The 24658-nt window shown below is 54.5% G+C and overlaps 1 protein-coding gene across 1 annotated transcript in view; it reads right to left on the bottom strand.

Annotated features, from left to right (window-relative positions):
• LOC112313315 (S-geranylgeranyl-glutathione receptor P2RY8) overlaps positions 1–9654 on the bottom strand; it is a 30339-nt gene extending 20685 nt beyond the window's left edge. Inside the window, exon 1 of the mRNA XM_053917288.2 lies at positions 9383–9654. The gene's annotated coding sequence lies outside the window, so the exon portion shown is untranslated. The remainder of the gene's footprint in view (positions 1–9382) is intronic.
• Between the last annotated feature and the right edge of the window lie 15004 nt (positions 9655–24658).

The following is a 24658-nucleotide window of genomic DNA, read 5'->3' as shown; positions in this document are numbered from 1 at the left end:
TAATAGAGGACCACTGACTGAAATTTATTCTCTTAAAAAATTACACGTAGACATTTCCTCCTCCCTGCCCTGGAGGCTGGAGGCTGAGACCCAGGGGTGGGCAGGGCTGGCTCCCCCTGAGGCCTCTCTCCTGGGCATGTGGGCGGCAATCTCCCCCCTGTGTCCTCACAGGGGCATCCCTCTGGGTGTGTCTGCGTCCCCATCTGCTCTTCTTATAAGGACCCCGGTCCTGTGGGATCAGGGACGTACGCTGACCCAGGATGACCTCATTGGAACTAATGAGCCTGTCTCCAAAAAGGTCATATTCTGCGGTCTTGGGGACCAGGACCTCCACGACTGGATTTTGTTGCCCTACAATTCTGCTCTTAACGAAGTCCTTTGCCTACATGGGCCGTCTTTTGTCATTCGCAAGGGGACCCATTGTTTCCCTCACCCAGTGTCTTATTATTCTGCTGGTTTCTCCCGTAATGAAGTAGATAACAGTTCCCCATGGGCGCTGGGCCCGTGTGGGTGCTTCAGATGGCTAACGACCACAGCCATGTGCTTCTGCAGATACAAAACTTCACGCCCAACCTCCTCCGGCAGACTCTCAGGCCCCGTTTCCTGGGTGATGTGCAGGCCAGTGGAGTGATCGCTACAAAGCAGATTTTTATCTTTCCGGGAACAGAGTGACAGGCGTCCCACCACGGGCCTTCCTGTTTGGCCTGGGGTCCTCACGAGCACATCCACTGTCTGCTCGGTGCGTTCCGTGGGGTTGTTCACGGTGGGAACTGGCACACCACGTCGCGTCTCCTGCTGACAATCTTCAGAGACGGAACTAAAGATTTCAGTTGCCTCTGACCACAAAGTTCAGACTGTGATCAGTTAGCTTAAGACCAAAAAAAAAAAAAAAAAAAAGCAACAACAACAGCAACAAAAGAAACTATGGGCAAGGACTTTGCAAGGAATGCAGTAACATAGTTACACTTCTTCCTTTCTACTACTGAATTCCTAAAACTCCTTCACCGTTCTATTCTTTCATCGTTTCCCACTTGTGAACTTTGCAACAGATAACCGTGCTGATGGCTCTTTCAGCAAAGCATCTTCTTTGCTTCCCTAACAACACGGTCCCGCAGGTGAATACCTATGTGATGTCATCATACTCTACGCCTGGGGCTGGAACAATGTTTTGGTGTGTAAAACGCGTGCGCACGAAGATTGCCCAAGACAACCGAACGCGGATAAATAACCACGTCCTCTGGTGCTCTGGCCCCTGCTGACATGAGCCGGGTGCTTTATCGCTCAGGCAGGAGAAGGAGGAAGCTCACTGAGTTAGTTAGGAAAAGAAGAGGCCCATTGGATGAGTTTGGGGGGCAGCTGAGTTCCCTACTTCCTGAGGGATCTTGAGACAGCCCATCTCCCTTGCTGACATGGGGACTGGCGTCCGGAGGCTTGGCCACATCCCCATGGCCGTCAACATTTCCATTTCCTGGGTACTTGTATTTTTCTGGGGTGTGGGGAGGCCCTGAAAGCCCTCTCACCCACAGAGTAGGATTTAGGGGGGCAGCTGAATGGACAGCCAGGGGCCACACGGAGCCGTGAGGGGCCGGACACAGAAACCCAGGGTGGACATCAGACTGGGTAGACCCATGGCGGGCACAGAAGACCCTCAGGGGGCCTGGGATGGACACCGGAGTCAGGCAAGTGAGTGTGAGGGTCAGTGAGTGTGAGCAAGGCTCTGGGACCAGGTGTCAGCCAGGAGAATTGCTACCAAACTGTGAATATTTTGCATCACCCCGGTGCCACCTGCGGGGTCTGCGTGCGGGGTCCCACAGTGGTCTGCCCACTGCTACACAGGTATTGTGTGGGATGAGATTAGCATTGAACATGGTGGACTTTGAGTGAAACAGGTTGCCTCCCACCCCCTGGGTGAGCCTCACTCGGTCAGCCCGTGGACTTGAGAGAAGACAGACGGAGAGGTCCCTGAGGAAGTGGGACTCCCGTCTGCAGAAGGCCTTCGGGATCCAGCTGTGCCCACAGCTGGCCTGCGGCCTGCTGGGGAGTCAAAGCTTTAAGAAAGCCAGTCTCTCTGTCTGTCTGTCTCTCTGTCTCTCTTCCAATGTCTCTCTGTCTCCTCTCTCACCCATCTATGTATGAATGAACGCAGGTATGTGCCTACCTGTCATACACCAATCACGCATTTATCTTCTGTATCTTGTGTACCTGTCTCTCCTGTATTCTCTTATCTTCTATCTGTCTTTCTACCTGTCATGTATTTATCTCTCTTCCTCTCTCATATTTATTTCTCTTCCACATATGTGTATCTACCCCATATTCTTTTATGTTCCGTATCTATGTGTCTGGCAATCACTATGCATCTGTCTTATCTACCTACGTATGTCTATACGTGTATTTATCTTGTCTATCTCTCTCCCCATCTGCCATCTGCCTCGGTTCCTGTGTTTTCTGTGTCCTGCAGCCTGGACAGAAGCGATGCCTTCCCACGAGATGTGTTTAAGGAATCAGCTCCCATGACCGTAAGGCTGAGGAGCTCCGTGACTCGCCGTCTGCCGTCTGCAGACCGGGCAGAGCTCCTGCTGTCTGTCTCAGCCTGAGGGCAGAAGGAGACCGAGGTCCCGGCTCAAACACATTCAGCCAGTTTGTGCTGTTCAGGCCTCCAACTGATGGGAGGGTGGGCCCGTCTTCTTGACTCAGCCCACTCCCCCAGATGTTGGTCTCATCCTGAAACACCCTCATAGAACCACCCAGAAAACGCTCCACCCGCTTTGTGGGCACCGTGTGGTCCAGCCCGGTTCACACCCCACGGACAACCGGTCGGCTTCCTGGCAGAACCCTCACAAACACAGAATCTGTCAGAGAAGCAAGACTCCCTATGTCACTGCTGACTTTTCCCAGCATGCATGGTGAACGTGTCCCGCTCTGGGATGCCCGAGACCCCCCCTGTCCCCTTGGAGCCCTCACATCACCTGCAGCCAGACCCCTGGAGCTGCAGCACCAAGGCCCTCCGTCCACGGCGGGGTCAGCCCATGACGATGCACCTGGTGTGACTGGGGCTGAGGAAATGTGGATGAGGGCCCACATGACCGTCAGTGCCACTTAGCTGAAAGTCTCAGACACTTGGGGTCCCAGGAGCTGGGCAAGGTTGAGGGGAGGGAAGGCTCAGTCCTGGGCATGACTTGAGGGACCCCCTTTCTCCATGTTTGAGTCATAGGCCAGTTGGGTCGAGAACTCCCCTCCCCTTACGATGAGGCTACTGGAGGCCCCTCCTTAGGTGAAGGAGCAGGGACAGCAGAGTCAGGAGAGAGGGGAGACCAGGGCGGTCCTCCTGCATGGGTTGCTGAGCACAGCCTTGGGCCCACGGTGCATTCCCCTTGACTCGCCAACACGACGCAATTTTAGGTTCCCCCATCTCTGGGCACCCCTCCTGAGCCCCCACGTTGTGGCATGAGAAACATGGGGACCCCCCAAAACACCGGAAAATCACCACGGAGCTGGGAGCTGACGCTTCCTGATTTCCTGTGCGTCGGAGGTGAAAGCGTGCAGCTGAGTGAACACGGAAGGCCATGGAAGGACGACACGCCCTTGGCACAGAGTGGTGAACTGAGGCACGGAGGAGCTGAGGGCGCCCCGCCCAGAGCTAGGAGAGACTCCCCGACCACTCAGCGGAGCACCTCCCTTGTCACCTGCGGTGCTACAGTCCCATGTCACCTCGATCATGGGTGCACACCTCGCCTGTGTGTGTGGCCTGATACTCGGAGGAACGTGGGTATCAGCACGGGACTTCTGCCGCAAGGGGAGAGAAAGCACCATTTTTCCTGTTCGATTGCAGAGGAAATCGAGGTCAGGGCATTAGGTCACGGAGCGGCCACAGGCACACACGCAGCTGATGCCAGGGAACGGCGCCACGTCGGAGGTAAAATGCATGGCAGGCCGCGCCCACACAGCCACGTCCTCACGGCGAGGAAGGCCGTGCACAGCCCACACCATGGCCCCATGGGGGACCCTGCGGGCCTTACCCCCACCTCCTGACCCACACAGGGCCGGCGGGAGGGCCCTTTCCCTCTCATCGCAGAGCCCCGAACACACACCCTGTGGGTTTGGGGACAGGGCCAAGGGCTAGGGTCACTGGACCCAATGCCACACGAGCAGCGTTGGCTGGTCTTCTGAGCGCTGCTGCTGCGAGTTCCCGAGAATACCAGACGCCCCCGTTCCTCAGAGCTCTGGGTGGTCAGCCAACGAGACGCCGCTAACGTCATGTCAGCAGGCTGCCTGTTGGCCAAGGTCCTTCCACAGGGGGCCGTGGACACCCCACCCCACAGACACTTGGAAATGTCTGCAGTTGTTCTGCTTGTGATCACAGGAAGGGGGCGCCGTCGGGCAAGTGCCGACCAGGGAGGCTGCTCAACACCCTCCCACACAGGGCCCCGGATGCCCCACCTCTGAGTGTCCTACAGCCCCAAAGTCAGGCTGTGAGGCTGAGGGCGAGAGGCTCTGACTTCAGCGTGAGACACTCTCGTCTTTCTCTTTAGGCACCTTTCCTTCTTGCATCCATCTGAGTATCCACCTACCTGTGTACCTGGGTACCTGTCTGTGATCTGTGCATCCGCCCGTCCGTCCATCCACCCATCCATCTATCCATCCATCCACCCATCCATCCATCCACCATCCATCCATCCATCCATCCATCCATCCTCCCATCTATCCATCCACCATCCATCCACCCATCCATCCATCTACCATCTATCCATCCACCATCCATCCATCCATCCATCCATCCTCCCATCCACCCATCCATCCATCCACCCATCCATCCATCCACCCATCCATCCAACTACCATCTATCCATCCACCATCCATCCATCCATCCATCCACCCATCCATCCATCCACCCATCCATCCATCCACCATCCATCCACCCATCCATCCATCCATCCATTCATCCATCCATCCATCCACCAACCATCCACCATCCATCCATCCACCCATCCCTCCATCTATCCATCCACCATCCATCTGCCCACCCATCCATCCATCTACCATCTATCCATCCACCATCCATCCATCCATCCACCATCCATCCACCAGCCATCCATCCATTCATCCATCCATCCACCCATCCATCCATCCACCATCCATCCACCATCCATCCATCCATCCACCCACCCGTCCATCCATTCATCTATCCACCCGTCCACCCATTATCTAGCTAGCCGTCTTCTACCTGTGTACCCAATTCATCCACCCCTCATCTATTTACCTGTCCATCCATCATCTACCTTTCTATCTATTATCTCTCTCTCTCTCTATCATCTGCAATCTCTGTCTCCATTTTTGTACCTCGCTCTGTCTACCATCTGTCCATCTATATTCTCAGATATATCTGTCTGTCACTTGTGCATCTATCTGTGTGTCTTCTATCCTCTGTCTGTCTGTCTATCATGTATGTACCACCTATCTATCATCGATCTGTCCTGTATCTATCTATGTCCCACAGCTATTCAGAACTGAGGATGAGATGGCCACTGAGAAGGACACGTGGCCACGTCTGGAGACACTGTTGGTCTCCATATCTCGGGGGACGGCACTACTGGCACCCAGTGGGTGGAGACCAGAAATGCCCAGGGCAGCCCCACCTCACAGCATTATCTGGCCCCAAGTGTCCACAGAGCTGAGGCCAGGGCGTCCAGCCTGGGTCGCTATGTCCTGGATGTGAAATCAGAGACTGTGGTTTCCATTGACAACATTATAGGATGTTTCCTGAAGCTTTACAAGGCCCCAGCCTCTGTCCCTCAGTGTCCCAGGTGCTCAGCCTGGGGGATAAAGGCAATGTTGCCACTCACCAGGTGGGCGTCCATGAGCTGCGGTCCGTAGACCCCCTGTGTGGGCTCACCAGACGGGAGGCCGGGCCATCCTGAGAAGGAGCGCAGCAGGGAGGAGGGGTTGGAGGTCCAGGGCCCAGGTCAGCATGGGGACCTTGTCACCAGCCTGTGGTCGCTACCACTGGGGACGTTAGTGAGAGGCTGCCCTCAGCTGCCCCCTCCCAGCTGATTTCTGTGATGACCGGGTGCGCTGCATTGCCGTGTCTTGTGATTGGGGATGGGGCTGTCCGGGGCCAGGCCGCCACAGAAGCAAGGCATGTTACCTGGTGGCTTGTGGCATGGGCGACCCACCACACACTCACACCTCATAGAGAGTGGTCATGGAGCCCAGGCTGGCCCTGGGCACGCAGCCAACAGGTGGGGCCCGGCCCTTAGCAGACGCCTGCCACACAGGTGAGAACAGGGGAGTCAGGATGGGGCTGTGTTGCACTTGGCGGGGGGGCGGGGGAGGCTGGGCGTTCACTGGCACAGGGGCCGGCAAGAACACACTGCAGAGCAGATGTGTGGATGGGAGCAGCAGACAGGGGTGCAGGGAGCCTGTGTCCCCTTCTGCCTCCCCCCAGCACCCCACAGAAGTCCTGGCGCATGACTGCCCTCCTGCAGCCTCCCCCTTCTGCCCCGAGGCCGAGGACCACACGTGAGGCATAAGGAAGTTGTCTGAGGCTGTCAGCCACAGGGAAACCACTTCAGTGGCCAAAGGGGATCTGGGACCGTTGTGTCTGCTGGGCTGGGGCAAACACCTGGACTGCTGAGCTCAGACATTTGGCCACAACCCACACATCCCACGAGCATGTCCAGGTAAAGTGTATGTGACCACACCACGAGCTGAAAAACGTCCCCAAATGCCACATAGTGAGGATGAAACCTTAGGCCCGTGCCCCTAATACTGCAGCTGCTCCCTAAGAATCTATCTCATCCTCAATATTTTCTTTGGCCCCTCCAATAATCCCTCTAGTCTTCAATATCTATTGTGGTCCCCTATGTCCTGTCTGGGTTCCAAAACTCTCTTCATCACCAATATTCGCTCCAGGCCCCAATATTGCCCCCAGCCCCTGATCTTGTCTCTGGACCCCAATGTTCTTTCTCTCTGATACTCAGTTATTTCCGTATTCATTCTGGTTGGTCTTCATCCTATTGATTGTGGTCTTCCTCATCTCTCTGCTCCCCAATATTTACTCCGGTCCCTTGCAAATCTCTGTGGTCCTCAGTGATTGGTCTGATGTCCGACATCCTCTCTGGTCCCCCAGCATCACTGCGGTCCCCAGTCATATCTCTGGGCTCCATCACCTTCCTCATATGGCCCCTTCTGATCACAGGCAAACCTCTGATGCTGTTACGGGGCGGCTGGCGTGGGAGTTGGTTGTGAGTAATCTCTGTCACCCTGACGTGAATCCAGCGTGAACTATGAATGTGAGCTCCCGGCAGGAGGACGCCGGAGGGGCTGCCCGGGCGCCCCCTCCCCGCCAGTGCAGAAGCCTGCCTCTCCTGTCCTTTGCCTCAACTGTGCACAAATATCACGGGTGCCTTTTATTTAGAAGGTGGGGGGACACTCGGGGGACAGGCACCGAGTGTTGGGGTTCTGAGGAGCACCCCTTGGCCGGTTATCCGAGCGCGTGACTCGGGGACCGTCGGAAGCAGCCGCCTGCCTGCCCGCCCGCCGTCAGGCAAGGGGAAGTGAGGGTGGGCCCATCACACGGGTCTGTATTTCCCTCTCTGTCACTTGAAAGTTGAGACACGACCTTGAATGACTTAGTGGCTCATGGGGCCTTCACAGTATTGTGCAACCACATCCCTGGGCGAGGTCTAGAACTGTTCCGCCCTCACCCTGGCCCCACAAGAAGCGGGGCTGAGCTCCGACGACAGTGGACAGGTAGGCCACTCAGAATCTGCACCTACGGACTACCGACAACACCGACAACAATAATAATAGTGGTACTCGTAGCAGGCGGCCTGCACCCCTGACGGCCGGGTCACACTGGCTACACCACTGGCCTCTCCGGGCCTCAGTTTCCCCACATGTACAGAGCTGTCAACAGCTTTCTCAGAGGGACCTCACGAGGTTTCCATGAGTCCCTGTGAGCTGAACACAGAAAGGAGGAATCCTTCACCGTTTGGGAGAAACCGCCTGTGAGACCGAGACTCATCGGGGATTTCATCCCCACCCCCTGCAACAGCCGAATGAATGTTGTTCACAGGTCGACACCGCCCCACGGGGCAGACACCCCTGGGGGGTTTTCTGCACCACATGGTTGCTCTGTGTCCTGCTCCTTGTCATTTCCCTCCTACTTTCTTTGGGTTTGATTGAGACCGAGAAACGCTTTTCTGCGTGCTTGAGAATGGGTTCATTCATTCATCGTTCCCGTGTCTACGTACATTCTTTGATCTATACGTCTATCTCTCCAGCATACACCTACCAGCCCGCACACCCATGGACTCACCCACCCACTCACCCACCCATCTACTCACCCACTCACCCATCCATTCATCTGTGCTGCCATCCATCCATCCATCCGCTTCCATCCATCCATCCACCCACCCACCCATGCACGCACCTAATCCATGCGTGCACCCATGTATCCGCCCACCCATATACCTAGCCAGCCAGCCAGCCCGCCAGCCAACCAGGCAGCCTCCCACCCTACTCCCACTCTCTGCAAGCTGCTCTCTCTGCCTCGGGTGCACGGGTGGGCTGCCCGCCACACCCCTAGCAGTTGTGCATATTAAATAAACACCTGGAGCTCCCACACCTCCAACCACCCATCCACCCTGGTCCCCAAACTTCAGGGGCCACATCCTGGGATCCCCATCTCCCCGCACAAAGGCTGGCTGTGGCGATGCCCCAAGAAAAAGACCCTTTTTTCCAGCACGGAAACATCCTAGCAGACAAATATGTGTTGATGTCCAGCCCCGCGCGCCCCACCCGACTGGAAGCCAGCTGCCCGGACTGGAGTACGCTGCTGCCGCTCCTCAGCCCTCCTGCCTCGGGCCCCGCTGACCAAACGCACCAAGAACATCAATCTTGTTCTGCCTGAACACAGCACCCCTGGCTGCACAGTTCCTGTTCACAGGCTGTGACCCAACTGCTGCTGACTGCCTTCCGTTTGTACGGCCGCGGGAATTCCCAAGCCGGCTCCCCTGGCAGCACATGGGGTCCCCTGGTCCTCCGACCCTTCTGGGACCATCGAAAGAACGCACTGAGATGCCCGGTTTCTAAGCGAAACTGGTGGCAAGGCACCGACTGCGGTCTCACAGGTGCAGGACGGCGGGTCCCTGGGACAGACACCTGCCCGCCCCTCACCCGCCCGCCCTGGGTGCAGCGGGTCTGGCCCAGCGGCAGGCAGTGCACGAAAGTGACTCTTTGGAGCTGAGTGGCTTTGCCAAGCCTTTTTGGAGGTCTTTCTTGTTCTGGGTGCAGAACGCTGGGGCAGGTTCCTTGCACTTCCCATGTTCCCCACGTTCGCACCCTGGGCCTGCTGTTTCTCCTGAGCAGGCGGAGGACTCACCTGGGACAGGCAGCAGCTGGGCTGTTGGGCGTGTGCAGCCCAGGGGGTCAGGAGCAGGTAGCACAGCCTGGAAGCTCGCTGTCAGCAAGCCGGTCCTCCTGTGCGTCTGAAGCAGCCCGTGCCCGCACACCGCTGCGGCGCCAGTGGCCCACACGTGGCTCCCTGTTTGCACGGGGGGCCGTGGTGCCCGGCTGACAGCAGAGTCTTTCCGAGCCCAGAGCCCGGCTGGAGAGTCAGGGCTCGCAGAGAGGAAACATGTTCTGAGTTTCCTGTGTAACTGTCTCTGAGTGCTCTGGGGGAGGCCAAGCCTGTGGGGCCCCCGCCTCCTCGCGGCGCTCACGGGGAACCTGCCAGGGGAGGGGTGGCAGCTGCGACAGCCTGTGCCCCAGGGTGACTTGTGCTGCGGGGACACGCCCCACACAAGAAGCCAGGACGGGGTTTCTGAAGCAGGTGGGAAAATGAAGGCACATTTCTACACAGAACAAATTCCAATTTTGGTTTTTTGGGTTTTTTGTAATGAAGGAAAAAACAGTGAAAGAAGGCTGTGCTACCACAATATTTTTCCATGGACATTGGAAAGCTCTTGCATATTGCAGCCCCCTCTGCTCTGCAGCCAGAAGGTGGTGTTGGCTTTGCAGGCTTGACTCACAGCAGGGGGTCTGCCCAGGGTGCGGGTGCAGTTTCTGGCTCCAAAGGAGACTGTGGCTTGCGCACCGGTGACGAGATGAATTCCCAAACACGGGCAGAGGCGGAAGCTGGGTGAGTGCTCCCGGGAAGGTGCCCCTGGGAAGGGAGCCCTAAGGCCCGTCAGCTGGGCGCACACAGGAGGTGCTCCATGCTGGAGATAGTCCGAGGTTCTGTCCTGAAAGTCGAGGGGGCTGCTGGGTCCGCCCGTATTGAAGCTCTGTTCTAGAAAACACCCAGGGCTTTCTGTCTGTCTGTTTGTCTGTCTGTCTACACTGCACAGACTGTGTCTTTACCTCTGAGGTGCTAGCGGTCGCTCATCTGTAACAGCCTAGATACTTGCTGTAACTTGTATTGATCTGTGTCTATTACCTGTCTGTTATCCACCTGTGTCCGTGTATCGTCTACCTTCTATCTGTCACCTACTACCAGCTGTCTACCTCTACTCATCCGTCCACCCCCCCAGCGTAGCTCTGTCCCACACAGATGCACACAGTTGTATCATGTCTGTGTGTGTGTGTATCCATCCCTCATATCTATGTACCATCTCTGTGCATCTATGTGTCAGCTATCATCTGTTTACATCCCTCCCTCTACCCACCCACCGTAACTATGTATCCATGTATATATCTATGTATCTATATACCTATGTATCCATGTATCTGTGTATCTATCTTGTATCTACACATGTATCTATATATCTATGTATCCATGTATCTATCATGTATCTCTCTATAGATGTATCTATCTATGTAACTATATATCTATGTATCTATGTATCTATACACCTATGTATCTATGTATCTATACATATGTATTCATGTATCTATGTATCTATATATCTATGTATCTATGTATCTATCATATATATCTCTCTATAGATGTATCTATATATCTATGTATCTATGTATCTATGTATCTATCATATATCTCTCTATAGATGTATCTATATATCTATGTATCTATACACCTATGTATCTATATACCTATGTATCTATGTATCCATGTATCTATATATCTACGTATCCATTATCTAGATATCTATGTATCTATATACCTATGTATCCATGTACCTATGTATCTATATACCTATGTACCTATGTATCCACGTATCTATATATGCATGTGTCTATGTATCTATGTATCCATGTATCTATATAGCTATGTATCCGTGTATCCATGTATCTATGTATGTATCTATGTATCCCTCATGTATCTGCCAATCAGCACCCCACCCACCCACCCACCGTCTCTCTCCCTCTCTGTCTGTCTGTCCATCCATCACCCACCCATCCACCCATGTACGCGCACACATCATTCTTCCATGGCCGGTCCCACCCCTACGTTGGAAGCTCTCAGTGAATGACGATGGATTGGCCCCACATTGAGGACGGTCCCAGGCCGCTGCCCCAGCCCCGGGCCAGTCTCTCTGTGACCTCGTGCTGTGGTCTGCAGGCCTGGGAGAGGGCCCATCTGTGCGCACTCAGGTCTCCCAGCGTGCCTCCCGCACTTCGTTACGTCCGCCCCAGAGACGGGGTCGGGGCACTGCTTTGGTGACAGGTTTGCCGCCTGGTCTGCACCCTGCGCATCCCTGTGTGCCGCACACAGCCGTCCCAGCCATCACACCCGTGTGCGTGAGACAGCGAGGCCCCTGCAGCCAGGACACGGTGGCACTTTGCACCCTCCTCACCCGTCCTGTCTGTGGAGGCTGCTCCCAGGGTGTGGCCAGCCAGGGGCCCACGTTCCTCCCACCACCAGGGATGCCACACTGCTGAGGGGCGTGCAGGGGATGGGAGGACCGACACCAGCCACAGAGGGGCTGTCGTGCTGGCCACGGCTCTCTCCCTCCTTTGGCCGCGCGGTGTGACCACGGGGACCGTGACGTCGCGAGATGAGAACGGACGAGCTTGGTGGGACAGAGGCACCTGCAGGCCCCGCGGAACCAGAGCTGAGAGCCAGCCCAGGGGATGCTGCGGAGCAGAGTGTTCTCCTTGCCACGCGTTTGTGAGTGTGAGCACACCGAGCTGAGACTCACACCGTGGGACTTTTTTATCCTGTCTGCTTTAGGGGCACTTGGTGCTTTCACAACGCTGGGTAATCGCCCCTTGTGTCTAGTTCAGATCTGTTGTTTTTAGAGAGAGGGGGAAAGGGAAGGGTCTCGGATGAGAAACATCGCTGTGAGAGAGCAACGTGGTCCAGGGGCCGAGTGGGCGGGCACTGAACCCGTAACCTACACACCTGTTTCAGGAACGGAACTGGTTACCTTTCCGTTTGCAGGATGACGCCCAACCCACTCAACAACACGGGTCAGGGCTTAGTTTAAAATATGTTTCCCAGCCCAAAAGGATGTCCGTTCCCACGACTAGTCAGTCCCCACCCCTCTTCCTGAGCTCCTGACCACCGCTGACCCCCTCTCTGTCCCTGCGGATTGGCCTGCTCTGGACATTTCCCACACACGGAATCCACCCCACGGGACCATGTGCATCTGGCGTGTCTCATGGAGCCTCGTGTGTTCAAGGTCCGTCCCCGCTGCAGCCTGAGTCAGAGCCTCGCTCCTGTTCATGGCTGCGTACTATTCCACAGTGTGCATGGACCACATTGCGTGTGCCTGTCCCCTGGGTGATGTCCCTTTGCATTGTTTCCAGCGTTCAGTCATGGCCAAGCGTGCCGTCCACATGCACAGAGGGATTTTGTTTCACTGTTGGTTTCTCAAGGCTCTGGAGCCCATTCCCAGAAGTGAAATTGCGAGGTCATTCGGTAACTCTCTGTTTCACAGTTTGAGGAACTCCCAGCTCCTTTTTCCCAAGCGGCCCGAGCATCTTGTACTTCCACCTGCTGTCTACAAGAGTTTCGATGTCCCTAGATCCTCGCCCACGCGTCTTGGGCTGTCGCTGACGGGGGCAGACCCGGGGACTGGATGTCACGCAGACTAGGCAGGGGGTCTGCTCCCAGCGTAAGGAACCTCTGAGCTGGCATGAGATACCTCTCTGCAGCTTCTTCACAGCCTTAGTTGTGTGTTTCCATCGGTGTGCTTTTCGCTGGCAACACTGCCGTGTGAAAGGTTCCCTCACCTAGCACGGTGCGGAAGGGCTGTGGGCACTCTGAGCTCACTGCGCTGTGAGGCCACAGGTATGGGGGTGCCCGAGTGTGTGGGGGACCTGTGGGAGCGAGGGACCGACAATCCCGGGCCATCTCCCACGGTGCGCGGCAGACACAAGGACGGTTTGTAGCTGGAAACCAGACGCAGCTTATTTTGTGAGCTCCTTCCTGCCCTGGCCGCAGGAACGGTCCCCCACGGAGTGGCGTGTGGGGACAGAGGGGACCCGTGCCTCGTCGTCCCGACTCACATCACCCTTTCACAGCCAGTCACGGGCAGAGAGGAGCCCCTTCTCCCTGGGGTTTCAGATAACTCAGCCCTGCTCAGCCCAAACTCCAAGACAGTCCACTGGGGCCCTTTGCAGTGGGTGAGGGGACAGGTGTTCTTTACCCAAATGCTTGGGAATCCCAGCTCCGGGTATCGGGGGTGCTGGGTGGACAGCCCACCAGCGAGCAGGGTCAGCAGTCCCCCAGTGTGATCGCAGGGGCTGGCTGGAGCAGGCACGTGCCCAGAGCCCATGCGGGGAAGCTCAGACACCTGAGCCTCAAAGACCAGACCCACGGCCGGTCCAGAACCTCTGCCTCGTGCACTGATCTCAGGGCCAAGCTGACGCACGCAGAGGGGCGTTGCCCGGCCTCGGCTGGTTCCAGTGCTCAGGCACGCTTGGTGCCCGTCCTGGGTGCAGGCTGGGAGCATCGGCTGCCACTGAGCAGAGCAGGATGAGCTAGAGGAAAGGACACACCCTGGGCCTCCCTCTGCACCGGGGGTGGCCGGGGCGTGGCTTCCCCCCTTGAAGGTTGTGGCCGATGCCACCTCGAACAACAAACACAGTTTCGGGCACACAGGGCCCTGGTAGCTGGTTTCACTTCCCTGTTGAAGCAGCTCGTGGCCGGGGAGCAGGGCCTCGGCGTGCACAAGTAGGGGGCGCTCCCTCCTCAGGAGGACTTGGAAAGGCCCTGTGCCCATCCCAGCAATGCAGGGGGCGGTGGCTTTGCGCTGTTCCCTCCTCCTAGTCATAGCATCCATGCCGGGGGCTCCCACCTGCCCTGTCGGCTATGGACAAAAGGAAGGAGCGACCTGGTGTCCATGGAAGGACACGTGGACGGTTCAGCAGAATGGGGTCCAGCCACACAGTGGAATAGTACGCAGCCAGGAACAGGAGTGAGGCTCTCACTCAGGCTGCAGCGTGGACGGACCTTGAACACAGGAGGCTCCATGAGAGACGCCAGACTCCCACGGTCCCGTGGGGTGGATTCCGTGTGTGGGAGACGTCCTGAGCAGGTCGATCCGCAGGGACAGAGAGGGGTCAGCGGTGGTCCGGGGCTGGGGGAGGGGGACGATGGGGACTGTTCCTAGGGACGGGGCTCCTTCTGGGGAGATGACAATGCCCTTGCACGAGACAGAAACGGTTGTCCCACGACATTTTGAATGTGCTCAGTGCCGCTGAGGTGTCCACTTTCAAACAGTGCATTGTGGGTTGTGTGGATGTCATCTGCAGTTTTAAGAAGGAGATGAATGGAGACTTCTCTCCATCCATGAGAATGCGGCCTCTCTGCTGTTGCCCCCGCTGGGTCCACGCCGCGTGCCCAGACTCCAGATCCACACGCCCATCCCGTCGGGGCCCCAGCAACATGCTATGCCCAAGTCAGAGTCTTCCTCAGCACGGTCCCTGGGCAACGGGGACCCCGATGGCGAACACAGACAAGGAGCCTCCTGAGCTGCTTCTCTGAACACAAAAACGAAAAGTAAAACGGAATCAGAGGTTGTTCCACAGCCGAGCTCATCCCCCACCCCAGCTTCTTGCTACGGCCACGTGACTGGGAGTTCCTCTGAGGCTTTGTGACAGGGCCGCACTGATATTTAAAACCGAAACACAGCCCCATGGGTGGTGGAGGCCCAGCTGGGCTTGAGGGGCCACAGTGAAGTTTCTGGGTCTCAGCCGAGGGCCCAGCCCCCCAGCGAAAGCAGAATTCAACACCCAGGCTGGTGCCTCCCCTCTGGGTCTCATACCCTGGGGTCTCCAGGGCCCTGGTTTTTCTCCAGGGACAGAGAACGCACAAACTTGCATATTTTAAAAGCAAGTGCCCTGGGACACCTGAAAAAAACAAAAAAGGCCAGAAATGGGGGGCTTAGAACCAGTGAAATTCATCCTCCCGCTTTCCTAGAGACCAGGCATCTGGGATCATCCAGGCATCCCAGGGCCGTGCTCCCTCCACAGGCTCCAGGGAGGGTCCTTCCTGGCTCTTCCAGCTGCAGGGGCTCCGGGCGTCCCTGGGGTGGTGGCCACGTCCCTCCTATCTCTCCATCTTCTGCAGATATGACTCACCCACGGTGCAAACTGGACTGATTCCATCTTCCTCTCTGTCCAAATTCACGAATCCTCTGAGGCTAACCGGCTTGTCCAGAGTTATTCAGAGGTGGGCCACGGTCACACCTGGAAAGAGCAAAGAGGCAGCAGGCAGGGAGAACGCCACCTGATGGCCTGGATGAGACTGCCACTGGCACAAAACCCTGGTTTCTAAAACCCTTCCTGAAGGGAAGTTCCCCAGCCACGGCCCTGTAACTATTTCTCACCTCTGCGAAGCGGGAGGCAAGTTTTGTAGACACTTTTGTATACGGGCCCCGAGTTAAGTATCAAACGGTCTAAGGACCCAAGGCGGACGGACAGGAGGGCCTGGGAAGCAGCCGGGAGGAGTATGAGGAGGGACCGGGAGAGGGGTGAGAGTCAACAGGGGGTCCCCATGCCAGAAAATTCAGGAGAGGCTGTCAGTGATGACCCCACTTGAGCAGTGAGGTGTGGACCGGAGAATTCTGACCTCACCTCTGTCTTTGATGTGGGCACGCCTTATCCTGGGTCTATTCCTGTCTCAGTTGGAAATAAAGCATTTTCTGCAGGCGTGCTGGTATATAAGGGGGCTTCGGAAACTGTCTTGTCAATGCTAAAGGAATGAATGTCTAATGTGAAAGTCTGAGCAGGGTTGCAGCCCCACGGGGGGTGAGGACATGGCTGAGGATGGGGCTGTCCCATCCCCCAGCAGTTGTCCCCACCTGGCCCTGGTGCCTGGACCACAGCAGTAGCCCCCTGAACATCAGCCTTCTGCAGGAAGTCCCTGGGTGGACAAAATTAGCGGGCCCTGGGCCTTGGCAGGGGCGGGCGATGAGAAGGTCTGAGAATTTTACTTATCAGTTTCCCCCATTTCTGGTAAGCAGCTTCTGCTCAAGTTTCCTGTTAAAATCTCACACACGGACAGAGAAAACTCACACCCCTGAGTGTGGGTTATGGTGTCCTTGCAAAGAGCAGACAAGGAACCAGGGATGGGGGGCTACCGTATCTTTACCAAGCAGACACACACACCTCGGCCAGGTGACTGAGGCCACATCCACGGTAGCGACTCATGCGGATGGCGTGCATGCTGGACATAGTGGGACCTGTACTTTACCTCCTGTGAAGCCACAACCTCCGTCTGGCCTGGAGAAAAACATCACTCAAAACCCGAAGAAAGGGGCACCCTGAAATTGCCCCGCCAGCGCTCCTCAAAACCGTCCAAGTCCCCAAAGCGAGACAAGTCTGAGACACGGTCACAGGCCAGAGGAGGCCAAGAGGAGGCCAAGAGGAGGGCACAGCCCAAGGTCACACAAGTTGTGGTCCTGGCACAGGAGAAGGGCATCACTGCAAGGCTGCAGGCTCTAGCTGGCAACAATGTATTGCTCTCCTGCCCACGGATGGTAACAAATGTATCAGACCTAGATGAGCCTTTGGGAACTGTCTGTGCTAACTCTGCCTTGTCCAGCTCTCCCCTCCATCTCCTCTGAGCCCGGGAGGCGGTGCCCACCACAGTGGCCAGACAGGCCTGCCCTCCCAACGGGGCCCCTCCCTGCCCAATGCTCCCCCTGAGGCCTCAGGTCTCAGGGCTCACTGCAGGGGAGGGACCCCAGGTCAAGGGCGTGCTTTATTGTGGAAGACAAGTTCATCCTGAGGCACGCAGGGGGTTGCGGGCCCACCCACAGAGGGTGCCCACCCCCATGTGGTTTGGGGTTTTCCTCTGAGGCACATGCCGGCCCACCCCACATCTGATCCTCTGTCAGCAACTGAAGACAGGCCCGCTCAGGGGCAGGAGCCCCCTTTCTCTCGTCCTCAGATGCCCCGGCATGCAGCAGCCCAGAAATGAGGCAAAGAGCCTTCTCTACCTGTTACCAGTTTATCTTTCTCTCCCCTATCAATCGGTATCTGTCTGCTTATCTATCTATCTATCTCTATCTCTATCTACCAATGAACCATTTATGGATCATCTATATCTGTCAATCGCCTCTGTATGTATCTATTATCTCTCATCTATACACGATCTAGCCATATACCTATGTATCTACCAGTTGATTATTTATTAATCTACCGCTCTGCCTTCCAATGAATCATTTATGTATCATATATCGATATCTGTCACCTCTCGATGTATCTATCATCTATCTACATATCTATTTATTTACAAATTGATTATTGATTTATCATATCCGTATATCTGTCATCTATCATCTATACAACTACAAATTGATCATTTATCTGCTATCTACATCTATGTATTTATCGCCTATCCATTCATCTATGTATCTATCATATATCTATGATTCTTCCATCTATAAATCTACTTATCTACCAATTCATTTATCTATCATCTGTAGCTCTCCATTTATTTATCTAATCTATCATCGATATTCTTTCATCTATATTTATCAATTCACCAATCAATAATCTATTATCAATCATGTTTATCTACGTATCAATCACTGACTCACCACTGTATTGAACTACATCTTTACAGGTATACCTAGTATCCTGGAAAAATAAGCAAATTCCTTTACAAAGGAAAACATTCTCCGTTTTCCCCAGAGCCAAACATCAAGAGACATGAGGCAGCCAGCCTCAGTAGTTTTGTGAGGAAAACGTTTTCCACCCCAAAATCTTGTTCTGGGAAGACGTGACCTAGCAGGTAGGCGACCTCAGCTGCGCACGAATGCAGACACATGACTCATCTCACAGTTTTCTCCTTCTGTGTGGCTGCCACTGTAATGGGTATGAAGGGAGAGCCCCCTGCCTGTCATTTCTCTGGGAGGAAGACCCAGGGGATACCAAGGAGACGGCAGTCTGCGGGGCATCCTGGGCACATGGGGGCCGACCCCCTCCAGGTAGAAGAGAAGGCGGACATGGCGGCCAACCATGCTTCCAGACACAAACTCCCCCCGAGTTCTGCACCCCACCCTTGTGACAGTAGCCACAGGATGCCCGGGGAGTGACGGTAAAAATAGTACCAGAAGGAGGCAGGAAGTGAACTGCCAGCCTCACGTGCCTCCTCAGCCCCGTGCAGCCCAGCAGAGCAGCCGAGGAGGCCACACCTCTGCGAGGGGGCCTGCATGGAAACGGCTCCTCTGAACCAGGGCGGAGGGACAGAGGTGTGGTGGCAACCCAGCTGCCGAGGAAGAAAACAAAACAAAACAGGATCTCTGAGTGACAGTTTCCAGGTGTTTGCTGACTGCGTCTCCTGGTGGGGTTGGGGGTGGGGGGCAAGGAAAATATGGCCCCAAGCTCACTCACCCACATAACAATGATCATCTTACGCAATACTTAAAAACAGTAAAAACGGATGCAAAAATCAAGGATTGATAACATGTTGCCATTTGACATAAGGCCGGTGAGCCGGAGGTAATTTAAATATCATGAAAGGTGGAGGCTCACTTGGGCATGAGAAGTGGTGAAACGTGGATGCTCTCTCAATTGAACATGAGACGGGGTGGAAGGAGAGTTTGAGAACATGTTTTGGGGAGCATCATGGGAGTACAAGTGTGAAAACGATGGGTGGGAGGCAGATGGGTGTGTAGGTGTGTGGATGGGTAGATGGGAGGATGAATCAGGGAGTAGATGGATGAAAGGATGGATGGATGGGTGGATGGATGGATGAGTTGAAAGATGGGTAGATAGCAGGTAGATGGATCAATGGATAGAGGGAAAGGTGGATATATAGGAAGAAGGGTGGATATATGGTTGAAAGTGTAGATGGTAGTGGATGGATGGGGAGATGGATAGATAGATGGGTAGGAATAGTGTGTGCATATAAGGAAGTATAGTAGACCAGAGATGAGATGGATGGGTGGGTGGATGGGTGAATGGATGGGTGGATGGATGGATGGGTGGACAGATGGACGGATGGACGGATGGACTGATGGACGGATGGACGGATGGGTGGATGGGTGGATGGGTGGATGGATGGATGGGTGGAAGGGTGGATGGGTGGATGGATGGATGGATGGATGGATGATGGATGGATGGGTGGATGGATGGGTGGATGGATGGGTGGATGGATGGATGGATAGATGGATGGGTGGGTGGATGGATGGATGGACGGATGGACGGATGGGTAGATGGACGGATGGGTGGATGGATGGGTGGATGGATGGATGGGTGGATGGGTGGATGGGTGGATGGGTGGATAGAAGGAAGTGCAGGTGGATGGAATGTGCAGATGGATGGATCTGTGGCTGGGCAGGTGGGTGATGCTTGGGTGATGGACAGGCTGACAGTGAGGACAAAGAGGGCCAGTGCTGTGATACTGGATCCCAGTTTAGTTACCTGGAGTCCCTGGGACTCCAGACCCTCGCATCCCCACACTCGGGACCCCGCCGTGGGAGGTGAGCCTCAGTCCCTGAGAACGAGGCCTTTGGTTGCTGCCTTCTCCCATCTGGGTGCTGCCCATGCATCTCTCTGGCAGGCCAGGGGCCGGACCTGTCCCTGCCGTCTCTCACCTGCCTCTGCAGCCGCCAGCAGGCCCACCCCTGTGCACTTTGCTCTGGAGGCCCTGCTTTTTTCTGGTTCTGCCCATCCTGGCCAGGCACCGTACCCTCTATTCTGCAACACAGCTCAGTTACTCTGACAAGGAAAAGGAAGGCCGTCGTGTGAGTAATAAGCCGATGTCACGTCTTTATCTTGGTTTTGTATCTCGGCCTTCTGTCCTTTGATCTGGTCTTCGCAACATCTGATCCCTCACTCTTCGCCGAGGAGAACAGAGCTCCCTCCCCCACCCCGACACATGGGTTTAGAGTATCACTCACACATCCGCAGCTCATTGATTCCTGGAATCCGAGTGTTTCTCATTGGGCTGTTGTCAATGGCGACCGTCCCCACACGGTTCAACCTCGGCCTCACGGGTTAGGACAGAAGCTATCACACACCGTGTGGCAGGTTCCTGGATGTCACTGAACACAGTGGTAGCATTGCTTCTCGGTCCTCAAGGCTCTTTGTTTCTGCTGAGCTTATCAGTAACAGGGCTGGACACGGACCATCTGCTTTGCAGCTTCCCCTGTCCCAGGAATTTTCAGAGACTGGGGTGCCTTCGCTCCCCACCGCACCCACACCAAAGGGCAAGGAGGGCTTTATCGAGCTGTGCAGCAGGGATGGGGGATGGGACAAGGGGATAAAGGACTCCAGAAGACCCAGGATTAACACGTTCTCTCTGTGAGGATTTTCAGAGGCGATGCTGGCACAATTTATTTAAAAAACCAAAAATCTCCATGCTAACTATGCAGAACTGGGCATAAGAAACAGAGGGAGCACCAACAAAAAGACCCACGTCTATAAAGCAGGAGCGAACCTTGCTGAAAATACAGTGTGCCTTTGAACAAAACGAGCAAACATTCCGCTCCAGGAAACACCGTTTCTCTAAGTCGGAGCTGAGATTGTTCTTAACCCAGTGAAATGTCACCAGAACCTCCACCAGGCGTCCCTGCTCCTGGGAAGCCCACAGAGGCTTGCTGTGACCTTTCCCATGGAAAGTCCCCTGAGCACATGCAGACACGCCTCACCCCCACTCCTCGCTAGGTGCAGGGGGTGCCACTGTGCACCTGGAGGCCTGGGTCCCCTAACTTCCTTCCTCAAACCTTGAACAACTGGTCTCTTCTCCTTGGGGGACTCCGCCCTACCTCTTTGTCATCACGCTTTCGTATCTTCCTTCCCTGGAGGTGGAAGCTCTTCTTTACCTTGTTTTGCTGTAGAGATGACTTACCTGGAGCCACAGAGGGGTCTGGGTTTCATTCTGTGCTCCTGACACGTCATCCGCAGGTCCCTGGAATGTCCTCATTGAGAGGAGCGTTTTTGTTTGCCTGGAGATTGGACCACTGGGCAGTTGATGTGGTTTCTGCTGAGGTCTTGGGGACATGCTGTATCAGTTTCAACATCCAGGAGGGGAAGGAGCTACAGATACTCTGTGGGACATCTGGGAGGGGCTGGAGACTGGGGCTAGCCATGGGGACAGTACCGATAGAAACTGGATATTGAGGCACAGGCGAGCTTCCCTGGTTCTCAGTGTTCCTTGTACATTGTCACACATTGATGCCGGATGTATGGATGGATGGATGGATGGATGGGTGGATGGATGGGTGGGTGGATGGATGATGGATTGATGAATGCATGGATGGATGGATGGAAGAACTGGGAGGTGAATGGGTGGATGGATGGATAATTAAATTGATGGGTAGGTGCATGTAGGGATGAAAAGAGAAATTGGTGGGTGGATGCATGGATGGATGGATGGCTGGATGGCTGGTGTGTGGATGGATGATGGATGGGTGAATGGATGATGGATGGATGGATGGATGATGGATGGATGGATGGATGGATGGATGATGGATGGGTGGATGGATGATGGATGGATGGATGGATGGATGGGTGGATGGGTGGATGGCTGGGTGGGTGGATGGATGAATGGAAGGATGGATGGGATGGAAGGATGGGTGGATGGGTGGATGAGTGGATGAATTGGGAGATGAATGGATGGGTGGAAAATTGAACTGAGGGATAGATGCATGCAGGGATGAATAGATAAACTGCCGGATGGCTGGATGAATGGACAGATGAACTGGGAAGAAAACGATGTGTTGCTGGATTGTGCACAGTTTCTTCTCTTTCTGCCCTGGGACTATGGCTCCTACGCCATGTTTCTTTCTGCTTCTGGACTCACTCTGGGCTTCTGACCTCACCAGGAAGCAGGCACCTGCAAGCCAACAGCAGCCTGACTGGAGCCACCTGCCTCCTTCTGCCCCAAACTGTCCCTTGTCCCATTTCATTTTCCTCTTGGAGCTCATGCTATTGACCTCGCCTTGTGGCCAGAGCCTGGACTTCAAGGTCATTGTTATGCCCCCACCGGGCCCGTGCAATGTCGCCAAACACCCTTCACATAACTTGCAGATTTTTATTCTATGGTCACACACACACAGATGTATTATGAATAGACACACCTGTGACATGTAACTGGCACATCCCCCTTTGTGCACCTGTGAGGAAACCCCACAGAATGAGTCGCCAGCAGTAGGGTGGGGGAGTCCATCAGAAAGCGTGCACATGCAGAACGGTAGTTGTCACAGGAGGTTGCGTTGACCATACTATTGAAAATCAGGTTCATGAACACACCTGACGCCAGTGGAGATAAGAGTGTGTCTCCCGCACCGTCCCCAGTGCCTGGTGCAACTGCTTCAAAGACCACATCATACTCTCTCCTTTTTACTCCGCTGCTCGGAACGTGGCAGGTGTGGTTACGTGAAGTTTGGGGATAAGTAAAGAGTTGCCTCATTTGGCCAAGGAAATAGACATACAAGTCCAGGAAGCTCAGAGAGTCCCAAAGAAGCTGGACCCAAGGAAGCACACACCAAGGCACATAATCATTAAGTTACCCAAGATGAAAGAAAAGGAGAGAATCTTAAAAGCAGCCAGAGAAAAGAGGAAAGTTACCTACAGAGGAGTTCCCATCAGATTATCAGCTGATTTCTCAAAAGAAATGTTACAGGCAAGAAGGGGCTGGAAAGAAGTATTCCAAGTCACGAAAGGCTAGGACCTCCATCCAAGATGATTCCACCCAGCAAAGCTATCATTTAGAATGGGAGGGCAGATAAAGTGCTCCCCAGATAAGGTTGAGTTCAAGGAGTTCATCATCACCAAGCTCTTATTATAGGAAATGTTAAAGGGACTTATCTAAGAACAAGAAGGTGGTCAAAAATACGAACAGTAAAATGACAACAAACTCACAACTTTTAGCAACCGAACTTAAAAACACCAACACAAAAGCAAAAATGAACTAAGCTGACAACCACAACAGGAACAGCATCACAGAAATGGAGATCACACGGAGGGTTACCAGCGGGGAAGGGGACGGGGAGCATGGAGGGAAAAGGCAATGGGAATAAGAAGCATCAATGGCAGGAACAAAATAGACAGGGGGAGGTTAAGAATAGTATGGGAAGCGGAGAAGCCAAAGAACTTACATGCACGACCCATGGCCGTGAATTAAGGGAGGAGGGACTGCAGGAGGGAAGGGGGGTATTGGGCAGAGGGGAGCAGAAGGGGGAAAACTGGGACAACTGTAATAGCATGATCAATAAAATAGACTCAAAAAAAGATTTGCCTAATAACAGAATGAGTTGCAAAGAGCAGTTTTCTTACATAGGGTGACTGCGTGGGGAACCTCTGGGCCCAGGTCTTTGCTGACCGGAGCGGGTGGGTTTATCCGGTCTCCAGGCCTTGGCTTCAAGGCTGGTTCCAAGGTTGATTAGGGTGCGGGGTGCGCCCCCTGGTGGAAAGCAGTTGTTTTCAATGGCTTAGGAGGCAAGTGTATCTCAGGTGGGTGGAGGTGGAGAGACGGACGGAGGTGGGCGGATGGGTGGAGGGGCAGGCGGATGAGTGGACAGACGGAGTGATGAATGGATATATTGGTGCACGGAGGGATGGGCTGGTGGCCAGGTAAATGGACAGACGCATGGAAGGATGGATGGATGGGCGGGTGATGGATAGACGGACCGATGGGTGGATGTACGGGTTACATTTAGGGTTCGTAATTGGCTTGAGGTACAAATTAGTGTTAGCGTGGGGCGTAGGCTTGAGTTTAGGTAAGTGCTGAGGTTAGTATTAGGGTTATGACCCTGTGTGGTTAGCATTAGGTTTCGCATGTGATTTGAGGTTAGGATTAAGGTTGAATTTAAAGGTCATTTTCTGTACAAGGCAGCTGGCTGCATCAAGGCAACCACCTTTTTTGTTTTTGTTTTTTGGTTTTTGTTTTTTTGCTTTGCTTTCTGCTGCTTCAAACCTCACGTTTCCGCTCTGACTCCGACACCTGGTTAGGCCAGGCCCACCCGGAGGAATCTGCTTCCCTTCAATCAACCGATTAGGGACTTGATCGCAACAGATTCTTTGACCTTTGCCATAAAATCTTTGCGGGGCTCTGCCGTCATGTTCCCAGTCCCTGTTCACACGCAGTGAATGTGATTTCCACACTCATATCACAGTAGGACCAAGGGTGATGGTGCCCATATCCAGGAGTTTCCTTTTGCTACTTCGAGGTACCTCCAGAGGAGAAGTATCTTGCTCAAAACTTTAACAGGCGTTTCCTCCAATGTCTCACAAACTCGTTCATCTCCTTGGGCTGGCTGGTTCCCAAGGAGAACACGCCAAAGTTCCCATTTCT

The sequence above is a fragment of the Desmodus rotundus genome, chromosome X (assembly GCF_022682495.2).
Source record: "Desmodus rotundus isolate HL8 chromosome X, HLdesRot8A.1, whole genome shotgun sequence".
Taxonomy (NCBI): Eukaryota; Metazoa; Chordata; class Mammalia; order Chiroptera; family Phyllostomidae; genus Desmodus; species Desmodus rotundus.
Note: the sequence above shows the minus strand (reverse complement) of the source record. Positions and strands in the feature narration are given on the sequence as shown.